Below are 19,349 nucleotides of genomic sequence, written 5' to 3'. Positions count from 1 at the left end.
GTGTTAAACAAATATGGCAAAAGGCTTTTATCCACACCACTAGACTCTGGGGATTCTGACTTCACCATAATACCGTATTCTCTTTACAATGTCCGCCTTATGATGAGTCTCACGTTACCACAGGTCCACCGTGCTTTGGGGGGTGATCTTCTGAAGAAAAACACTGATCCTGATGAATCTGGGAGACACCCTCAAGCATCCAGGGACAAAAATGAGAGCACAGTACAAATTCTGGTTATCCCAATATTTCACCAATGAAACAAACATGGGCTTTTTGAAATGTGTTAGAAAAGTTTTAGAAAATTAGAAAAGTTACTTAAGTCTAAAGAGGTCTGAAAAGGAGAATTGAATATTGAAAGAAATGGAGGGAAGTAAGGAGTCAGAGGCTTCTGGGACCCACTGTTTTGTTAAGTTTCTACCCTTGATCTCCTGGGTGGAGACGCAGAATAGAGACCTGCTCCCTGTGTGTGGATGAAGAGCATCTCTCCTGCTGCCTTCCAGGTATGGCCCAGAGGGTGAGAAATGCGTGCATCTGTCCAGGTGACTGATGGTGGGGGGCAAACTCCATTTTTCACAAATTATGGGCCTTTTTTTTTCCAAAATGCTGGTAATGCACAGAAGATTAAAGTGAAGTCTATATTTCACAGGTGGGGGACCGAATGATTTAAACCCTCTGTTATAATGACCTACTTTAGAGTGAAGAATCAATTTCTTTTACAGCAAGAATCTGTTAATTTAAGGAAAGGCAGAGGGGAGAAGAAGCCTGTGAACTGAGCATAACAGAAAAGCCGGAAGCGGGGAGGGAGCCTCGCCAAGGAGACTGAGTAGGCTTTGTCTGGTGCCGTTTTTAACGTATCTAGCAACTTACAGAAGTTGAAAGAGAAGATGGACTTTGGGTTCTGTATTAGTTCCATCTCAGCCCCACAGAGGCACCATTTTAGTTCCCTGTTGCTATAGCAAATTATTACAAGTTACTACCTTATGGCAACACACATGTATTACCGTCCAGCTTATAAGCCACAAACCTGGCATGGGTCACTGTGAACTAAAACCAAGCTACTGGCTGCTCTGCACTCTGGAGGATCTAAGGAAGGGAACAGTCTCCTTGCCAGTTCCTGCCACTTGAAACCCCCCACATTCCTTCATCCATGGACCCCTTTGCTCCAGGAAGCTGTCAATGACGAGTCAATTCTTTCTCACAGCACATTACTTTGTCAACAGCTATCCCCGTGCCTCCTACCTCTGCTTTTAATGGCCCTTCTAAGTATGGTGAACTCAACCATAGCCCAAGATGATCTTTCTTTAGATCATCTGATTGGCACGCTTAATTCCACCTGTACTCTTCCTTTGCCCCACAACCTAGCTCCACGCAGCAGAAATCAGAGCACAGACAGCCTTGGGACATGGATGTTTATCTGTCTTGTATGGGTACTGTGGAGATTTGGCAATGGACCCTCAGCTTCCTCATCTATCAAGTGGGAATAAACAAACTTGCCTTGTCAAAGTCCTGTAGCATCTAAAGGCAGTACTTGTAAAAGTCATCTGTGAGGGTGAACACTCAGTGCTCAGTGAGCAGTGCCCATCTGGCTTGGTCCGGGTCACTACTGCTGTGAAGGAAACACCATACACAGCCAAAGCAGCTTGGGGAGGAAAGGGTTTATTTGTCTTACTCTTCCACGTCACCAAGTCAGGACAGGACAGGAACTTTAGCACAGTAGGACAGCAAGACCATGGAGGCAAGAGGAGATGCAGAGGTCATGGAGGAGTGTCGCTTACTGGCTTGCTCCCTCTGGCTTCCTCAACCTGCTTTCTTCTAGAACCAAGGACCATCAGCCCAGAGATGACACCACCCACAATGGGCTGGGCTCTCCCTTGCCAATCATTAATTTTAAAAATTAGGCTTACTTACAGCTTGATCTTATGGAAGTATTTTCTCAACTGAGATTCCCCACCTTTCCAATGACACTAGCATGTGTCAACTTGACAAAGTAGCCAGAACACCATCCTGATCATTGTTAGCTCTCAACTGGCCTCCATTCGTGCAAAAAGTATCTACAGATTCCTAACAGCCCAAGCACTCTTTAAGAAATGACAGATCTCTCAAGTTCTTCCCATTCCCCCCCCCCCCCGCCCGTTTCTGTCTATCAAACTCTCCAAAACATTCTGGCAAGCTGTCATCAGCATCAGTTCCGACACTGTGCTCCCACAGCCCAGCAGGAAACAGAAAACTGGGTGTTCTGCTTAAGTGGGAGGCGGGGGGCATTTTCCCACCTTTGCTTCCACACAGAACCCTGCCTGGTGTCAAGGGGGCTGAGAAAAGGGAAAGCCAAAGTAGCGGCTCAAAGGTTTACCTTCTGCCTCAGAGAGCAGCAGTCTCCCTGACAGGAGCTTCTTCACAGACACCAGTGAGTCCCATGCACCTCCGAGATGTCAGTAAGTGTTGAAATCTTACCTTTGAAATAAAAACAAGAGATTGGCAAGTATCACTTTCTCCTTTTCTTATGACAGTGTTGTGCTAATAGGCTGCCTAAAGAGCATCGACAAGCGCTGCAGGAAAGTCTGCCTAGTGCTCAGCCATTAGCCAGGTCCTTTATCCCATGCCTGCTTGGCCAGCAGGAAACTCAGGGCAGCTGGTCCTGGAAGCCGGCCCCTGCAATTGGTTGAAGATGCTGAGAGCGCTCTTGGAGGCACAGACAAGATTCATCTAAGATGAAGACACAAGCTGTTGCCTCAAGATTGCTCCGACGTGGAGAGTCATGCTCCAACCAGTGCTAACAAGCCCTTCTAGGTTAGACCCTCCTCTTCTCCACAAGCCTGACTAGAAGGACCAGTGGCCCACACTCACAAGCCCAGAACTGCATGGATCTTAGCATCTCATGACGGGGACAACCTCAGAGCCTTTCTGTGGCAGGGTGCCAGGCCTTCTGTCCAATCTGCCGTATCACAGAAGGGACTGATGCAGACCTGGGGTGAATGTTACATCACATCTGCTGGATTTTTCCCCTCCTCCCTCCCCTGCTTTAAACAGAAGAGGATAAGCTGCCAAGATGTTTGGACAAATAAAATATTACTATACCATGTAGAATAATATAAGAGCTTTTTTTAAAAAAAGAATTTGATGGAATTCAATTTGGACAAGGAAAAATTTTTTTTAATTTTGCCATACTTCCATAACCCACTAATAACTTGTTCTCTTAGAGGAACAAACTTGAAACTTATTGTTCTTTTCCTTCACTCTCATGTCTATTCTTGAAGGTTCTGAGGCTAAAACTACTCCCCTGGAGGTTGTATCCAGTTTAACTCCTAGATATGGCCAAGACTGTAGTAGATGAAGGGAGAGAGTGCTCGAGCCAAACACACAGATTTTTTCCTTTAAACAGCCTAAGCTACACCAAGAAGATAAGAAACAAAGAGTCAATGGCAGCAAGAGGATCTATTGGCAAGTGATCCACGCATCAGAGGACAAGCATCTGCCTCACTCTGATTTGTGCATGTACAATGGAACAGATAGAAAACACTAAAACTGTCAAAATGGCACAGCTCTATGAAGTCAGTAGCTAGCATTCCCCCTGCCCCCATCTCTCTCTCTCTCTCTCTCTCTCTCTCTCTCTCTCTCTCTCTCTCTCTCTCTCTCTCTCTGCACAGGCATACACACATATACACACACACACACATTCACAGAGACAGAGTTTCATAAAATACAACCTAACATTTCCTTATGAATTTTCATGCTCCTCTGTGATCCATCACAGCAGATATTACCCCCCAAACTATCATTTATCACAAAGAGCACTGCAGGCAGGCAGAGGAGGTGCAGGCTCCGCTCCCAGGACTTCCCCATCCCTCACAAGCTATAAACTGAAAGCTCACTGAAGAACCAAGTACTTCGATTGCAGTCATTTAGCAGCCCGTTCCTGTAGGGATGGGCCTGGCAGGGCAATCCCCAGTGTACCAGAAAATGCACTGACAGTGCACACCCAGGGAGCGCAGGGCAGCCCCCAGCAGCAGACTGAGCTATTGCATCCAAGAGGCTGGGAATGCTCCAGGTCTCCCTCCTGTGGCTCCACCTTCTGCAGAAACAAAATGGGCCATCCTCTTCCATTACTGTTCCTTTTAAGAAACGTCTGATTCCCGTCTGCCTCCATCAGATCTTCCCTCATCCTAGAACCCCTGGGACAGAGGAGAAACAGGAGGGAAAATGTAAGCAAAATAAATAACAGGGGAAGGAGGGAGACAAAGGGAACAGGGAGCTTTTCCCTCCACGGTCATCCTCCTGATTCACCTGCGCAGCAACTTTAACAAAGAACTTTTTGTTACTTGTCGTGTTTCTATTGTGAGATTATTATATACATGCTCTATTTTTTTCCCCAAAGGTTGCTGAAGCTGAGGACAGGAGGTCATGTCACCTCTATATCCCCAAGGGGATTTGTTAGGCCATAGCTATAGGCCTTGCCAAATGGTTCCATCCATACCCCTGCTTGGACCCCTCTGTCTTACTCATTCACATGAGTCCCGTGGTCCAGCTCTCTGAGGAGGAGAAGTTGAGAGGGTCCTCTATGCAACTGGGGATTTTACAGGTGGCAGGGCTCGGGGACATTAAGGTTTCAATCTTTGACTAGAGGCTTGCCAAGTCAAAGACATTCCTCATCAGGTCACCCAGATGCAATTGGGTAAGTGGGTCACGTGGCTTGAGGATGCAGGAGAAACGTGCAGATTTGTCCTTTTTAGACCTATGCATGGGATTGCTACCTAAAAGCTGGAAATTCAAAAGCTGTGTGTGTGTGTGTGTGTGTGTGTGTGTGTGTGTGTGTGTGTCTATGTGTCTTGTCTCTGTATGTATGTGTCTATGTGTATTGGTATACATATGTGGGGATGCATACACACATGTAGGCCAGGAATCAGTGCAAGGTGTCTTTCTCAATGGCTTCTCTATCATTCTATTATTGTTGTTGTTGTTGTGTTGTTTGTGTCTGTTTTTCAAGACAGGGTTTCTCTGTGTAGCCTTAGCTGTCCTAGACTTGCTTTGTAGACCAGGCTGGCCTTGACTTCACAGAGATCCACCTGCCCCCTCTGTTTCACAGATGCTGGGATTACAGGTGTATGCCACCACGCCCAGTTCCATCTTATTTTTTTTTTAATTTTTTATTAATTTATTCTTGTTACATCTCAATGGTTATCCCATCCCTTGTATGCTCCCATTCTTCCCTCCCTCCCATTTTCCCCTTATTCCCCTCCCCTATGACTGTTCCTGAGGGGGATTACCTCCCCCTGTATATGCTCATAGGGTATCAAGTCTCTTCTTGGTAACCTGCTATTCTTCCTCTGAGTGCCAGCAGGTCTCCCCCTCCAGGGGACATGGTCAAATATGAGGCACCATCTTATTTTTTGAGACAGAGTCTCTCACCAAACATAGATCTCATGGATCGATTTCTGGCCAGCTATTAAAATTATAGGTGCATGCTGCCATGCCTAGTTTTTATATAGCTGCTGGGGAGTCCAAACTTAGATCCTCACACTCAAATGATGAGTTTTTTTTGTTTGTTTGTTTTTTTAACCAACTGAGGCATCTCCCCAGCCCCTAAGTGACTTCTTAAAGCAGCAGAGTTTCTGGCCATCCTCCCAGAACAGGACCATGCAGGGATATATAGGACCTGCCCACCTGCCCAGTGCAGGTTGCTAAGGAGATTTGTTATTTGTCTTGACTGATGGGAACCCAAGAGGGATTTTTGTCAGGCAAGGAGACTCCAGCACTGAGAGACTATAGTGCAAACTACCCTAGGCAAAATTTAAAACTGGACTTGAGAGATCAGCATGTGGGTATCTCTTGCTACAGGGGGTATTCATGGATTAGGCATAAAGGACCAGTGAGCTGTGCATGGCAGCCAAAGGAAAACCACAAGTAGAACCAACTAACTCAAGACTTACTCCTTTTCTTCTACCCTTGGCCCCCTTGCCTCAGCCCCAGAGAACCCATACAGAGGACAAAAACCAAGAAAGCAGGCATTGGGCAAAGTGTGTCTGTTTCCCATTCAAGGGAATGACCTAAGAGCTAGTAGGGATGGAGAGAGTGGATTTTTTTAAGAAAGAAAATCGTCTCATGATGGATGATGGACTTTGCTAGGAAGTCTTCAGTACCCTCAAGTGAGCTTTCATTATCAAAATGATTTCTGACCAGGTTTTTTTTTTCTAAAGATCAACAACTGAAAATCATCTCTAGGAGGTTTGGATGGGGATTGGTAGAGGCTACTGTGAAAATGAAAATGAAAGAAAGCTGACAGGCAACTCCAGAAGCAGAATTCTCTTGAATCAGAACCCCAAAGGGCCTCAGTCTCTCAGCCAAAATAAGGGGTCTTAGGGCTTTATAGGATGGGAAAGGGGGAACTTTGGGGATGGAAGATCCACGTTCAGGCAGGTTCTCCTGCAGTATAGAAGTGGTCAGTAACAGCAGGTTTGGTGTGTGGGTCTGCTGCTCAGAAATTAAGTCAGCAGTCAAATCAGCTTTCCTATGCAGTACTTCTCAGTCCACCAGAGGCTTTTAGGTCATTGGCTCTTTAAGAAGCAAGGCTTTCCAAAAGCCAACTTAATGAGGCCTAAGATGAGACACATACAGGCTGAAGGTGGTGTTCAGAGAACAATAGAAAAGATGTTTTTCCACTTGGAGCCTGAGAAAGTCCGTGCAAGCAATCGTTAATTATGTCAGCCAGCACAGAGATCTGCAAAGTCGGGCTTTGAACTTGGTCTGCCCATTCCAAGTGCAGGGATGCATCTGGCATCTGAAGCTGAAAATCAAAAACAACTGAAGTGCTTAGCCTGGATTTGGCCATTTTGGAATCTCTCTTCCCCTGGCTATCAGCAACATCCTATGTCCATTTCTTAAAGAACTGAGGAGATCTGCTTGGAAATTCACACCGGGGTCTTTAGTGCACGTGGGTCCAGAGCCACATGATTCTGATCACTAGTGTGTCAAAGCTGTGACATGAGAGCACCTGGCTGTGGACTTAGTGAAAAACAAGTCCCAGCAGAGAGCCTTCTGTTCCTTTTTATTTTTGGCATTGTTATACATACATATGATGCATTGTGATCATATTTCACCCTCCCTTACCATTGCCAATGCCCTTCTTACTCCTGCTGACCCATCCAGTCCCCATCCAGCTCTCACGCGTTTGCACACTTGTGCAAGTCTTTTGTACATAGCTACAACTGCTATGTTGTCCTATAACAACCTCTGTTTCAGCCCTCCCTTCTTAACTATACTTTTAGGTTATTGTAAGTCTCTCTTTGGTAGGTCCCAGGCAGGCCTGATGGAGCAAGAATTCTCATGAGTTGGGTAAACAAGAATTCCCTTTTAAGTGGCCCCATCTCTTTACTGACCATCCCAAGGACAAGCTCAGGCTGCTTGATGAATGCATAACTAAGATCAGTTACCCTCCTGGCTGAGGTTGCCCAGAGAAACTGAGTCTCTCCTTTAACAAGTGTCCCCATGCTCCTCTGAGGTGATCCCCCCCCACACACACAGACTTGGACTGGACTGAAGGTAACAAGGACCTCCCCGGTATTGGAGGGCTTTGCCAGGCCTCTTTTTTCTTTCACTGATGTCTAGTATACTCTTTAAGTCTCCTCTTAGTTGATTGTTTAAAATAAACAAAGAAAAGGAAAGGATTTAAAGGATAAAACACAAATAAAGTGTTACTAACTAAAAGATTAGTATGCATGGCAAAGAACAGCCCTGTGCTTCCGAAGGAGGAGGAGGAGGAGGAGGAAGGAAGGTATGGGGAAGGAATAGAGGACTGAGGAGGGTTAGCCAAGTCAGGCTTATGCACTAAATGTTACAGCTTTAGAAATTCACTGAAGTGCAAAAAAGATATGCACATATACAATGCTTTTAAAGGTCACAAGAGGAAAAAGGAAATGAATTCAACTCTGGCTTTGTGGCCGCAAGAAGGAGAAGATAGAGAAGAAGGAGGAGGAGGAGGAGGAGGAGGAGAAGGGAAAAGGAAGAAGCAGTGGAGGAGAAAAGTGAGGGGAGGGGGGAAAGAGAGAGAGAGAGAGAGAGAGAGAGAGAGGCGCAGATAAATACTGTTAACAGCGCTCCTTGCAATGTTTCAAAATGAATAAATAAAACCCTTCCTGCCAACTTTTTTTTTTATTATTATGTCTGTCTCCGACTTTTTAAATGCTTTCTCTAAAAACGTTTTCATGCTTCCTTCTCCCAGAACGTTTTACAGTCCGCCTTCCTAAATTTCACTGGAGACCTGCAAATCAAGCTGCATCTTGCTGGTTTGATAGCTGCTTTTACGAAGCCCAGTGGAAAGCAGAGCCTTAGCATCATTCTTGCTGGGCAGAGAGTTTATTAGCCAGGCCTCCCCTGCTCGGCTGACAGGAAGACATGCTAGGAAGGCCAGAGCCGCCTTGGCCTGGCCCAGGGAAGGCAGGCAGGTGTCTGGATCAGGCCCCTCCACAGTGACCTTCCGTCTCATAGCAACAACACAGGAAATCACCTCCTTCCCTTAGACACCGTTTCAGATTCTTGCTTCCTGCCCTGGTTGGAAGACAAAAATGGAAAGTGGGCAGAGACAGGAGATGGAAAATTCTTGTTTTGCAATCCTATTAATTAGTCCTGGAGGATTTTTTTTTCCAATGCTTCTGCTGGCAGGAAGGCCTGGGAAACACAGTCCTCTGGCTTGCTGCACTGGCCACCTTGGAGCCAGCTCCCTACTTGAAATTCAAATGAGAGCTGCTCTGACCTTTCCTGTCACATATTTTATTTCAGAGACAGTTTACAAGGCCTCTCCACCATGCAGGTCATGTTTTAGTTTAAACAGAAATCCTCTCGTAGGTGTTAGATGCAAGTTAATGATTACACCGAAATCATTCTAATTAGGCTCTGTTGTTACATGCTGGCCTTTGGGGGCTGCTGCTGTTGTCACATACAGTATTCTGTAGAAAAATAATTGGCCTGAGCTTTCTTCCTCCCTTTCTCACCTCTCTCTCTCTCTCTCTCTCTCTCTCTCTCTCTCTCTCTCTCTTTCTCTCTCTCTCTCTCTCTCTCTCTTTCTCCCCCCACCCCCTTCTTTGATCATTCAGTGCTTAATCAGGAAGATCTTTTACCTCCGGTCCTTATGAACTTTTAAGAGGGCATCAGGCTGACAGCTCGAGGTAGGAGGTGGAAGAAAGGCAGAGCCTTACCAAGCAGGACTGCTTGCCTATGGGGGTCAAAGAGATGAGACAGGGCTCCTGCCTGGGGGCTCTACCAAGCCTCTTTTGTTCTCTGGGCATGCACTAGTGTACAGGCTGGGATGGAGGAAGGTGACTGGGGTGGCAGCAGTTTGTTTATTGGTTTATTTATTATTTACCTGCAATTATGAATCCTCCCCACTCGCATAATCTTCTCTAGGAAATGAACATCGCCATGAAGATGAGACGAATAATCACTTGCGGGCAGGAAAACCAGAACTTTTTCAAAACACGTGCAAATTGGGAGCCTCAGACAAGGCCTTTAAATGGGAGAGGGGTAAAGGTAAAGCTAACTTGATGCTTCTAGCTTTGGGTGCTGGCTACCCATGCCTGTGACCGAGGCCTCATATAGTCCATGAGGCTGGGCTACACTTCCTAAATTTACTTCCAATCATAAAAGTATTAGAGGGAAAGAAAACGTTCCTAAACCAGCCTGTCTTACTCTTATTTCCTTTCTAGAGTCATCAGAGTATTCAACAGGAAAAATACAAATCTTATAGCTAACAGTTATTTGAGGCAGGTTGAAAAAAAAAATCACTCATCCCAGTAATGACTGCAAAGGATAAAGAATCAAACAATAGGAGAAAATGGGAGGGAGGGAGGAATGGGAGGATACAAGGGATGGGATAATAATTGAGATGTAATATGAATAAATTCATAAAATGTATTTTAAAGAGAGAATCAAACAATAACAACAACACAAATAAAATTACAAAAGCAGATGTGCTGTTTACCTGTCTTAGCCTTTGTTGTTTGGATTGGCTGTCTAGTCCAATAACTGATGCCACTTAACGTGAGATCCACGGGACCAGCAGGGCCCACTTGACCCTCGAGTTTGTTGAAAATGTAGAAGCAGGCTCCAGCCTGATTGTCAAAGCCAAATGCTCTCCCTAAAAAGGAGCGCTACCCAGGCCTTTCACATACCCAGCCTGAGAAGCATGTCTGCAGCGTTCCTGCCTTTAACAGAATCACAGAATCACATAACTGCTTCTTCCCCACAGGCCCTGACTCCAGAATTCACATCACTGGCATACTAGAAAGAGAAACATAAGCTCCACATCTTGTCTGGCTTACTCCAAGAAGCTGGGAAGAAGGAGACAGTCACACTAGCTGGCTTTTTAACAACAAAGGCACTAAGGGAAGTGAAGAAATGCATACTGCTGTTAATGGTTTACTTCAGTTTTCTTTTGGAATAGAGTGAGGTGTGGGAATGCAATCACAATACCCAGATAACAAAGGGAAATCAGGATCGCCTCCAGGACTCTTAAACTCGTTAATAGCAGAAATTAAGAAGGGACTGAAATGGATGCCCAAGGACAATTTTATTAGTGTTTGAAAGAGAAAACAAAAACTAAGCAGGACAGGTAAGCTGTGAGCCTCAGTAGCTCCAGAGAAGGAACATGGGGGAGAAGGAACAAAGGACACCCCATTCAAGCTGGCATGCAGGTCAGACACTTGGTGAGAAGGGAGACACTTAGAAAAGTAAGAAAACACAAAATGTTGGGGAAATCCAACACATTAAGGAATGCATGTTTAGGGGGAGAAAAAAGCCAGATAGAAGAATAGGAGAAGTTCTGCTTTCTAGCATGATAAAGAAAACGGGGTAGCATGGGCTGCAGCCCCAGTGACAACACTGGGAGCAGAGACTCTGGGAAGGAGAAGTCCTCAGTGAAGGACGAATTATTCTGCTTATCTCTTTAGCACGCTTACGGTGAGCCCACTGTCCTAATGGTTGTCCTTTGTCCAAATAAACATCTACCCAGTTGGAATGTCAGGCCAGACATCCTATTTTCTTGACCAGAAATTGTTGTTGTTTTGTTCTTGTTATTGTTGTTTTTTAATTTCTTTTAAATAATGTTTTATTGCTTCCTTAAGAATTTCATATAATGCATTTTTTTCAGGACTTAGGAACTTTATTTTTCTTCCACTTTTTTTCCCCCTTTGCTCAGTGGTGGCTCTAAACCACTCAGTGGCCTGTGTTATGAGAGCTGATAGCCAGTTCTCCCTGGCTGGCTGGGCATACCAGTCTAGGGAGTAGGGAAATGCCAGGCTGTAACGCTCCAGGGTTAAGGTGGAAAGGCTGAGGAAGCTTCAATCCCAAATACCTCGAAACGTGAGGACTGAAGGAGTTGGCTACCTCCCCACTCCCAACCTGGCATCACGAAGGCAGCGCCCCCTTCACCATCAACCCAAGTAAGAAGTCATTACCCTGACAGTTATCAGGTGGCGTTCTTTGTTGGACCTTGTAAGGTCAACCCCCAACCCACCTCCACCCCTACAGCCCCTGAGTATGCAGATGAACCATCTTCTAACAACCCTGTCCTTGCCAATGGTACATGACCACACAAACCTTGCTCCAGAGACCCTGACCCTCTGGGGAATAAATGCCCTTCCCCACTCCGAATAAATTGAACCAGTCTGCCACCTCAGGCAGATTATACATAATTTATTCAGATTACAACTCAATTGTTATCCCATCACTTATATCCTCCCATTCCTCTCTCCCTCCTGCTTTCACCTTGTTCCCCTCCCCCTATGACCAGGGTGATCTCCTCCCCGACTATATGGTCATAGGCTACCAAGTCTCATCTTGGTAGCCTGCTCATTCTTTCTTTGAGTGCCATCAGGCCTCCCCACCAAGAGGAGGTGGCCAAATATGGGGCACCAGAGTTCATGTCTAAGTCAGCCTATGCTCTCCATATAGCTGTGGAGAATGTCCTGTCCATTGAGTAGATCAGAGTAGGGGTTTGATGTATTGTCCTTGGTTAGTGCAATAGCTTGAGCAGACTCCCTAGGCCCCAATCATGATGTTCTTCTTGTAGGTTTCTAGGACCCTCTGGATCCTTCTATTTCCCCAGGTCCTATATTTGACTTACCTAGAGTCTCAGTAGGATGTCTTCACATCTGTCCCAATCTCCTGGTAAGTGAAGACTTTCATAGGACATACATTTTGGGCTTGTGCTCAATTATAAGTGAGTATATACCATGTGAGTCTTTCTGCTTCTGGGTTAACTCACTCAATATGATCATTTCTAGTTCCATCCATTTGTTCACAAATTTCGAGATTTCCTTGTTTTTAATAGCTGAGTAGTATTCCATGGTGTAAATGTACCACAGTTTCTTTATACATTCTTCAAATGAGGGACATTTAGGCTGTTTCCATGTTCTGGATATTATGAATAAGGCTGCTATGAACATGGTTGAACATATGTCCTTGTTGTGTGCTGGAGCATCTTCCAGGTATATTCCAAGGAGTGGGATAGCTGGGTCTTGAGGAAACCCTATTCCTAATTTTCTGAGATAGTGTCAAATAGATTTCTAAAGTGTCAGCAGGGTTCTCAATAGCAACAATAGCCCAAGCTTCTTCCAGGTCCTCTTCAGATTTACTATGTAGACAGCATCACTCTTCCTTTTGTGGAAGTACTGCTCCATATGAAAGCCATGGTTGGTGCCACCTAAGTGGGTTTCTACAGCAAGAAATTTGAGGATATTCTTCTCTGACATCTTCAGGACATCAAGGGCTCTAGACATTATTTAAGTTTCCCTCTGAGTTAGGATGGGAACAACGCCTTATGGACCAATCCCTGGGCAATATGGAAAGGCCATATGATACATTTTAAGCATACTCACCTCCGTCCCCCAACTCCTCCCAGGCCTTCCCTCACCTCCCTACCCCCCCCCCACAAGAGATTGTCCCTCCCTCCTTTCCTTCCCTCCCATCTATCTAGCGCAGTATGTTTCAGCCTACTATTCCTGGGCATGATGGCTGCCCATAACCAGGAGTTTTTTTGTTTTTGTTTTTTGTTTTTTTTTTTTAAGATTTATTTATTATGTATACAGTATGCATCAAATCACATTATAGGTGGTAGTGAGCCACCATGTGGTTGCTGGGAATTGAACTCAGGACCTTTGGAAGAGTAGAGTAGTCAGTGCTCCTAACCCCTGAGCCATTTTACTCTTAACACAGACAACCTTGAATCAAGGAAAGAAAGTTTAAAATTTTTAAGTACTGGTTTCAAGGATTCATGTTTTCTTTATCTTGTGAGGTAAAGTGAGTTTCTAGGCCACAAACATCTCTGCTGTGCAAATAAACTTTCCTATAGTGATGCTGAGAATGTCACCGGTGCGCTCCAAAAGTAGGAAGAGACTCACTGCTTGAGCTTGCTTGTATATTGTTAGGATTTGGCTTTAATGTTTTGTTTTACTTGGTATGATTCACAATTACAACAACAAATGCATATATGTATATATGGATGAGTCTGGGGGGTATGTATACAAATTACATAAATGAGATAAGCTTAAAATAAGGACACATTTGCTCTCTTCTAAGCAACTAAGAAAGCCCACTTCATGGCCCTCGTGGACTCTAGACTGCAACCTGACAGCTTCATGCCTCCCAAGGCCTCCTACCAGAGTATTTGTTGATAACACCTTTGTCACTGCCCAAACAAGGCATCAATAATTAAATTCCCATTTATAAAGAGAGGAAATTATTCATGCCATCAGCACTCCCCATCAATAACAGGAGGGAACATAACTATCTCATTACCCTATCACACTGTGTGCAAACAGAACTGCCCGTTGTTGACAATAAATATTTGATAAGTGAGGAAACAGAAAGGATAAACCAAGGATGCAGATTGGAGCAGCTCAAGAGTTGCCAGGGCACAGCCCCTCCCCACTCCTCTTCCCCCAGGAGTGCTGGTTTACTTCGTAGGTCCCGACTATCTGCCTGCGAACCACAGAGCCTTTGTTCATGTGTCTAGAAGATAGACTAATCTTCACTGCATTTTGTGCTTCTGATTTCTTCCTAGAGAAGCTTCTAAGTAAAAATTTGAGCCATTGTGTTTGAAACATTCTACTGCATCAGCCTCATAAGGTTCAGTGACAGGAACACTAATGACAAGGTCAGAGCAGCTGGTCCAGTGCTCTTTCCTTTGAACACCCTAGGAATCTATGGAGAGCTGATTTTTGCCTTCAGTCTCAGTTTCTAAAGAATTGAGACACTCAGATTAACTGATGGATTCTCTCTGTGTGTCTCTCTTTCTCTGCACCTCCCCTTCTTCCCTCTCTCCCTCCCTCCATCCATCTATCCATCCCTCACTCTCAGCCTCTCTCTTGGTTTTATTTTGTTTTGTGGTGTATCGTTTTCTGTTCTAGACAGCATCTCCTGTAGCTCTGGCTGTCCTCAAACTTGATATATAGTCCAGGCTGACCTTGAACTCACAGATATTGTTAATCCTGAGATTGGAAAAAAAGGCCCACCATTTTGAGCCAAATTTAGAGCAAGCTTTATTGAATATTAAATAATGACCAAGACATGGAATTTGGTCAGGACCAGTCTCAGGAATTTCACAGCTGTGAATGGCTTCAAGCTACATGTTGACAATGTTTATAAGGATGAACTTATAGACCACCTCACTTTCCCATGAGGCTCGGTTATTTTCTAAGAACTACAATTCCCAAGATTCCAGGAAGTTACCTCGTTCTTGGGCAGGTTGGGCTTACAGACTAATTTGGAGTATTACAAAAATCAGACTGCCACTGCCTCTTGAGTGTTGGAATTAAAGGTGTATACCAATACATCAGGTTTCTTTTCTTTTAAAAGTAAAATATTTCTTTTTTTCCCCTTTTTACAAAAAGTGTTTTTTCTTTTAAAAACAGGAAAACCACAAGTGATCCAAAAGCAGGCAGGCTATATGATTTTCAGCTTGGATTTGAGTTTGCTACTGGCCTGGAAAAAGCAACATATCATATTAAATGAGGGCACGCACCTACGCTTATGGCCTGGTTTTAATTTATACTGTAAGAATCCCATCTCCAAAGAATCACATTCTAAGGTATAGGGTTTAGCACCTCAATACATAAATTTTATACAGATCCAACTCAACTCCACTAGTTCCCTTCAAGAGAAGAGAAGAAACAATTTTAAGATTGAAAACCTGGCTGTTTCTAACATAAACTTCAAAGGATGACCCCTGAATCAAAGCCTCAAACCGTACCCAGGACCTTCTTAGAAACAGGGTATGTGGCTCCAGATGGGAACAGTAACCAAACACTGTTTGCTGTGTAGGGGAGAATCTATGCACCCACCCCAGAGGAAGCTGAGCAGAAAGAGGTCCTGCCATAGGGAGAACTGCTAACTACAAGACAGAAGCTGAGCCTTGTAATTATTAGCTGCTGTGGACTGGACTGTTATTCAGCTGCTTTACTTCTTCTAGTTCATCAGAGACTTAACATAATCAAAATAAATAGTCAATGTAAAAGTCCCTTGCAAACTTTAAAATACTATCCTATAGGAATAATTTAATTGCCCCAGATTCAGCTGCACGTTACAAGCCATTTTTCAGAATTGCAATTGCCAATTTTAGGGGTTGACAAGATTAAGGAGCATCTAGGTGTCCTAGTTTGGCTTTCTATTGCTGGACAAACACTAGGATCCAAAACAACTTGGAGAGAAAAGTCTATTTCATCTTACAACTTCCAGGTCACAATCCGTCAGTGAGGAAAGCCATGAGCATGAGCTCAAGGCTGGAATGTGGACAAAAAGACTGAGACAGAGGCCATGAAGGGAAGCTGCTCACTGGCTTTATCTCCATGCCTTGCTTCCTTACACAACCTTGGGACACCTCTCTTGTACTAGTGCCACCCACCACTGACTGCCCATAGCAATCCTGCAGACATGACCAAAGGCCAATCTGGCAGGTTTTCTGGACTGAAGTTCCTTATTCCCGAGTGACTCTAGTTTGTGTTAAATTGACAAAAATCTAACCAGAAAATCTGAAACTTTGTTAATTAGACACACAAGCACATCACTGTTAAACCATACCCTTTCCTTTTTGGTTTGTCCTGAAAATCTTATGGCAGTACTAATATCACAATATAAAAGAGAGCTTTTCAACTTTTAAAAGTCCCACAGTTTAAAAAGTATCCACCAACTAAAACTTTAATATCTCACCAGGCATGGGGGGGGGGATGCAAGCCTTTATTCTCAGCACTAAGGAGGCAGAGACAGGCAGATCTTTGTGATTTCAAGGCCAACTCTGAAATACATAGTGAGTTTTGGGACAGCCAGAGCTAATAAATAGAGAGACCATGTCTCTTTGAAGAGGAAGGAGGAGGAGGAGGAGGAGGAAAAGAAAAATAAGACAAAGAAAAAGAGAAGAAGAAGAAGAAGAAGAAGAAGAAGAAGAAGAAGAAGAAGAAGAAGAAGAAGAAGAAGAAGAAGAAGACCAAAGTCTCTAAACTGGAGGATCCTATAAAAATCAAAACTAAGTTATACACTTTTTTATTCCAAAAGTAAAGAACTTGCGTTCAGTTGTAATCAGACCAAAGCAAAACCAAAATCCAACAATGTAAATAGTACATCTTGGACTCACTCATAATCTTCTGAACTCCAGTGGATTTAGACAGGCCCTGTTTGCTGTCTATAGAAATTCATAGCACATGCAGCTTGTCCTGTGTGCACAGAGAAGCCTCACTCTATACTTGACAAAGTTCTTGCCTGACATTCCATGACCTTGGCATCTCTCATATTCTGGAGATTCCACTGTCCCTAAACCTGCACCTTCACCAGTGGTCTCTGCTGAGCTCTTGCTGTGCTAGGCTTCAATTGCTCTCTGTAACACCTTCAATCCTGAAACTTTCATGCAATCAAAACCAAACCATGTGGAAAACTTACATATTACCAAGTTTGGCTGCTATCTTGAGATGCAGCCTTGGTCACCTCTGGACCATAGCTTCTGTATACTGACCCTGGGGAAATACTTTCTAGAAGATGTTGCCTTAATGATGCTTGTCTCCATATAACCATAGCTGATATTTTAGCTCCAGCTAATCAGCATCAGTCATTTCAGTTAATCAAAGGTTTTGATTTACTTTCAGTGAAACTTTCTTGTAAATTATATCTCATTCTTCAGCAATAGCTGACCATAAACTACAGATTCTTAATTCAAAATATCACCAGAGTAGCTTAATAGTCTTTGAGGGACTCTCAAACCTCCCTCTGAAATTTTACAAGGCAAGGCCCCTCCATCTGCATTTTTCTCAACCTTCTTATCTTCCAAGTTGCTACTCATTAAGTTCTGAACACTCAACGGCTTTGCTTCCTTCCACAAACAGACCAGACAAGAATAAAAGCCTCATTTTCTGGCCCATCACAGAAACGCCCACTGTCCAGTACTAATTTCTTTTCTAGTTGGGTTTTTTCTGCTGTGATGGAACACTGGGCAAAAGCTACCTGGAGAGGAAAGGGTTTATTTCATCTTAAAGCCTACAGTCCATCACTGAAGAAACCTATGGCACAGAGGGTTTCCTTGCAGACCATGGAGAAAAGCTGCTTACTGCCTTGCTCTCTAATGGCTTGCTCATCTTGCTTTCTTATGCAACCCTAGGACTCTCTGTCCTTGGTAGCATCACCCATAATTGACAAAAACCCTCCTACATCAATCATTCATCAAGAAAATAGCCCACAGACAGGCCAATATGATGGAGATAGTTCCTCAGCTGAAGTTCCCTCTTCCCAAGTGACTCTAGTTTGTATCAACTTGACAAAGACTAATCAGCCCACTGAGGAATTAATGTGGCATTATTTCCTGTTGGATCTATGGGATGTGTCCAGAAAGAAACAGCATGAAGGTTTATAGACTAAGTAAGAAGACTCACTTTCAAGGTGAGTGTCACCATTGAATTGACTGAAAACCTGGATAGAATGTAAGACATCCCTATCTATCTATCTATCTATCTATTTATCTTTCATCTATCACCTATCTATCATAAATATATATTATATATTATATATATATTTGTATCCATCATCTATGTTTATATGTATGTATATATGTATCTATCTATCTACCTAGGTATCTATTTACCTATCTGCCTCAGAGTTAAAATGCACTCTTCTATCCTTTGATGTCAAAACTCCAAGCTCTGAAACACTTGGACTCCAGGACTTGCACCTTTTGAGGTTCAAGCAATTGTCCTTGGACCAAAAGCTGTAGCACTGGCCCAGGGTTTTCAGACTTTTGAGCCTGCACTAAGCAATGCTATCAGCATCTCAGGTCTCCAGCTTTTAGAGGCCCAGTATAAAACATATGGGCCTTTATAACAGCATGAGTCAGTTCCTCTAATAAATCCTCACTACTTGCATCCATATTTACATCCCGCTGGCTTTACTTCTCTGTACAACACAAACACAGGAGCTTAAGACTTCAAAGACAGGAAGTCCTTTGATAGTACCAAGCTTTTGTCATATACTAGTTATGCCTCTCTCACAACCCCTAGCTGAGCACACAGTGGGTGATCAATAAATATTAGTTGAATTAGCATTTTAGTTCAGTGTTTATCAAGTTGTCTTTAATTAAGCATGCACCATTGAACAGTGAAACTGGAAACAACTACTTACTTGCTGAGCTTATGAGAAGTTTCAACATTTTTGCCAATATTTCTGTGTAATTAGAGCACATCGATACATTTAGAACACATCCAGAAAAGCAGTTGTCAGTATCCCTTCCAGCAGCTGACAGATACACTACATGATTCTTGTCTAATGATGGGGGAGTTTATTCAGTTTCCTGGTAAGTACATGGGACCTTTTAATTAATATAATCCATATTTGTATCTGATAACAACTCTATCCTTTAGTCAACGCATCATAGATTCATATCTACTCTAAAATTTCATTTTAGTGTGGACTAAGATTTGTATCATTTCTATATCATATTGGCATTAATTGCTATAATCTTAATATCTTAATTCTTTCCCAAATGCTTGAATGATGGAAAGTGCCAAAAAAAATCAATAAGAAAAACTATCTGGAAGTGGCAAATACCAGATAAGTTGGGATTATAACTTTTTTTTTTACTCTAAAGAAACATTTTCTTGAGTCGGTGATCTTTCCCTGGCCTCACGGCCCAAATCCTCCCTTTCAATGTCACATCATAGAACACTGTGGTAGACGATCTGTCTTTTGCTTTGTTTGGGATTTTTTGTTTGTTTGTTTGTTATTGTTCATTCTCAGTTAAGCCTGGTAGGCTTTCTCTATTTGATCACACAATCAGGAAGAAAACTGTGACTGTAGTTGAAAGGTGACTTCACTGTGACTTCTGTTTCTG

The 19,349-nt window shown here is 43.5% G+C and overlaps 2 long non-coding RNA genes across 4 annotated transcripts in view; one reads left to right on the top strand and one right to left on the bottom strand.

The window, feature by feature from the left end:
• LOC311587523 overlaps positions 1-4,060 on the bottom strand; it is a 237,511-nt gene extending 233,451 nt beyond the window's left edge. For all 3 annotated transcript variants that reach the window (XR_014775891.1, XR_014775892.1, XR_014775893.1), the window contains exons 1-2: positions 3,871-4,060; positions 2,352-2,452 (exon numbers count right to left, since the gene is read on the bottom strand). This is a non-coding gene — a long non-coding RNA (uncharacterized lncRNA). The remainder of the gene's footprint in view (positions 1-2,351; positions 2,453-3,870) is intronic.
• A 4,904-nt stretch (positions 4,061-8,964) lies between these two features.
• On the top strand, positions 8,965-10,988 carry LOC311589909. The gene is made up of 3 exons (XR_014776689.1): positions 8,965-9,156; positions 9,395-9,517; positions 10,236-10,988. It is a non-coding gene; the product is annotated as an uncharacterized lncRNA (long non-coding RNA).
• The last annotated feature ends 8,361 nt before the right edge of the window (positions 10,989-19,349 follow it).

Source organism: Acomys minous, assembly GCF_964271855.1.
Source record: "Acomys minous genome assembly, chromosome: 2".
Lineage (NCBI taxonomy): Eukaryota > Metazoa > Chordata > Mammalia > Rodentia > Muridae > Acomys > Acomys minous.
This window is presented reverse-complemented; position numbering and strand designations above follow the sequence as displayed.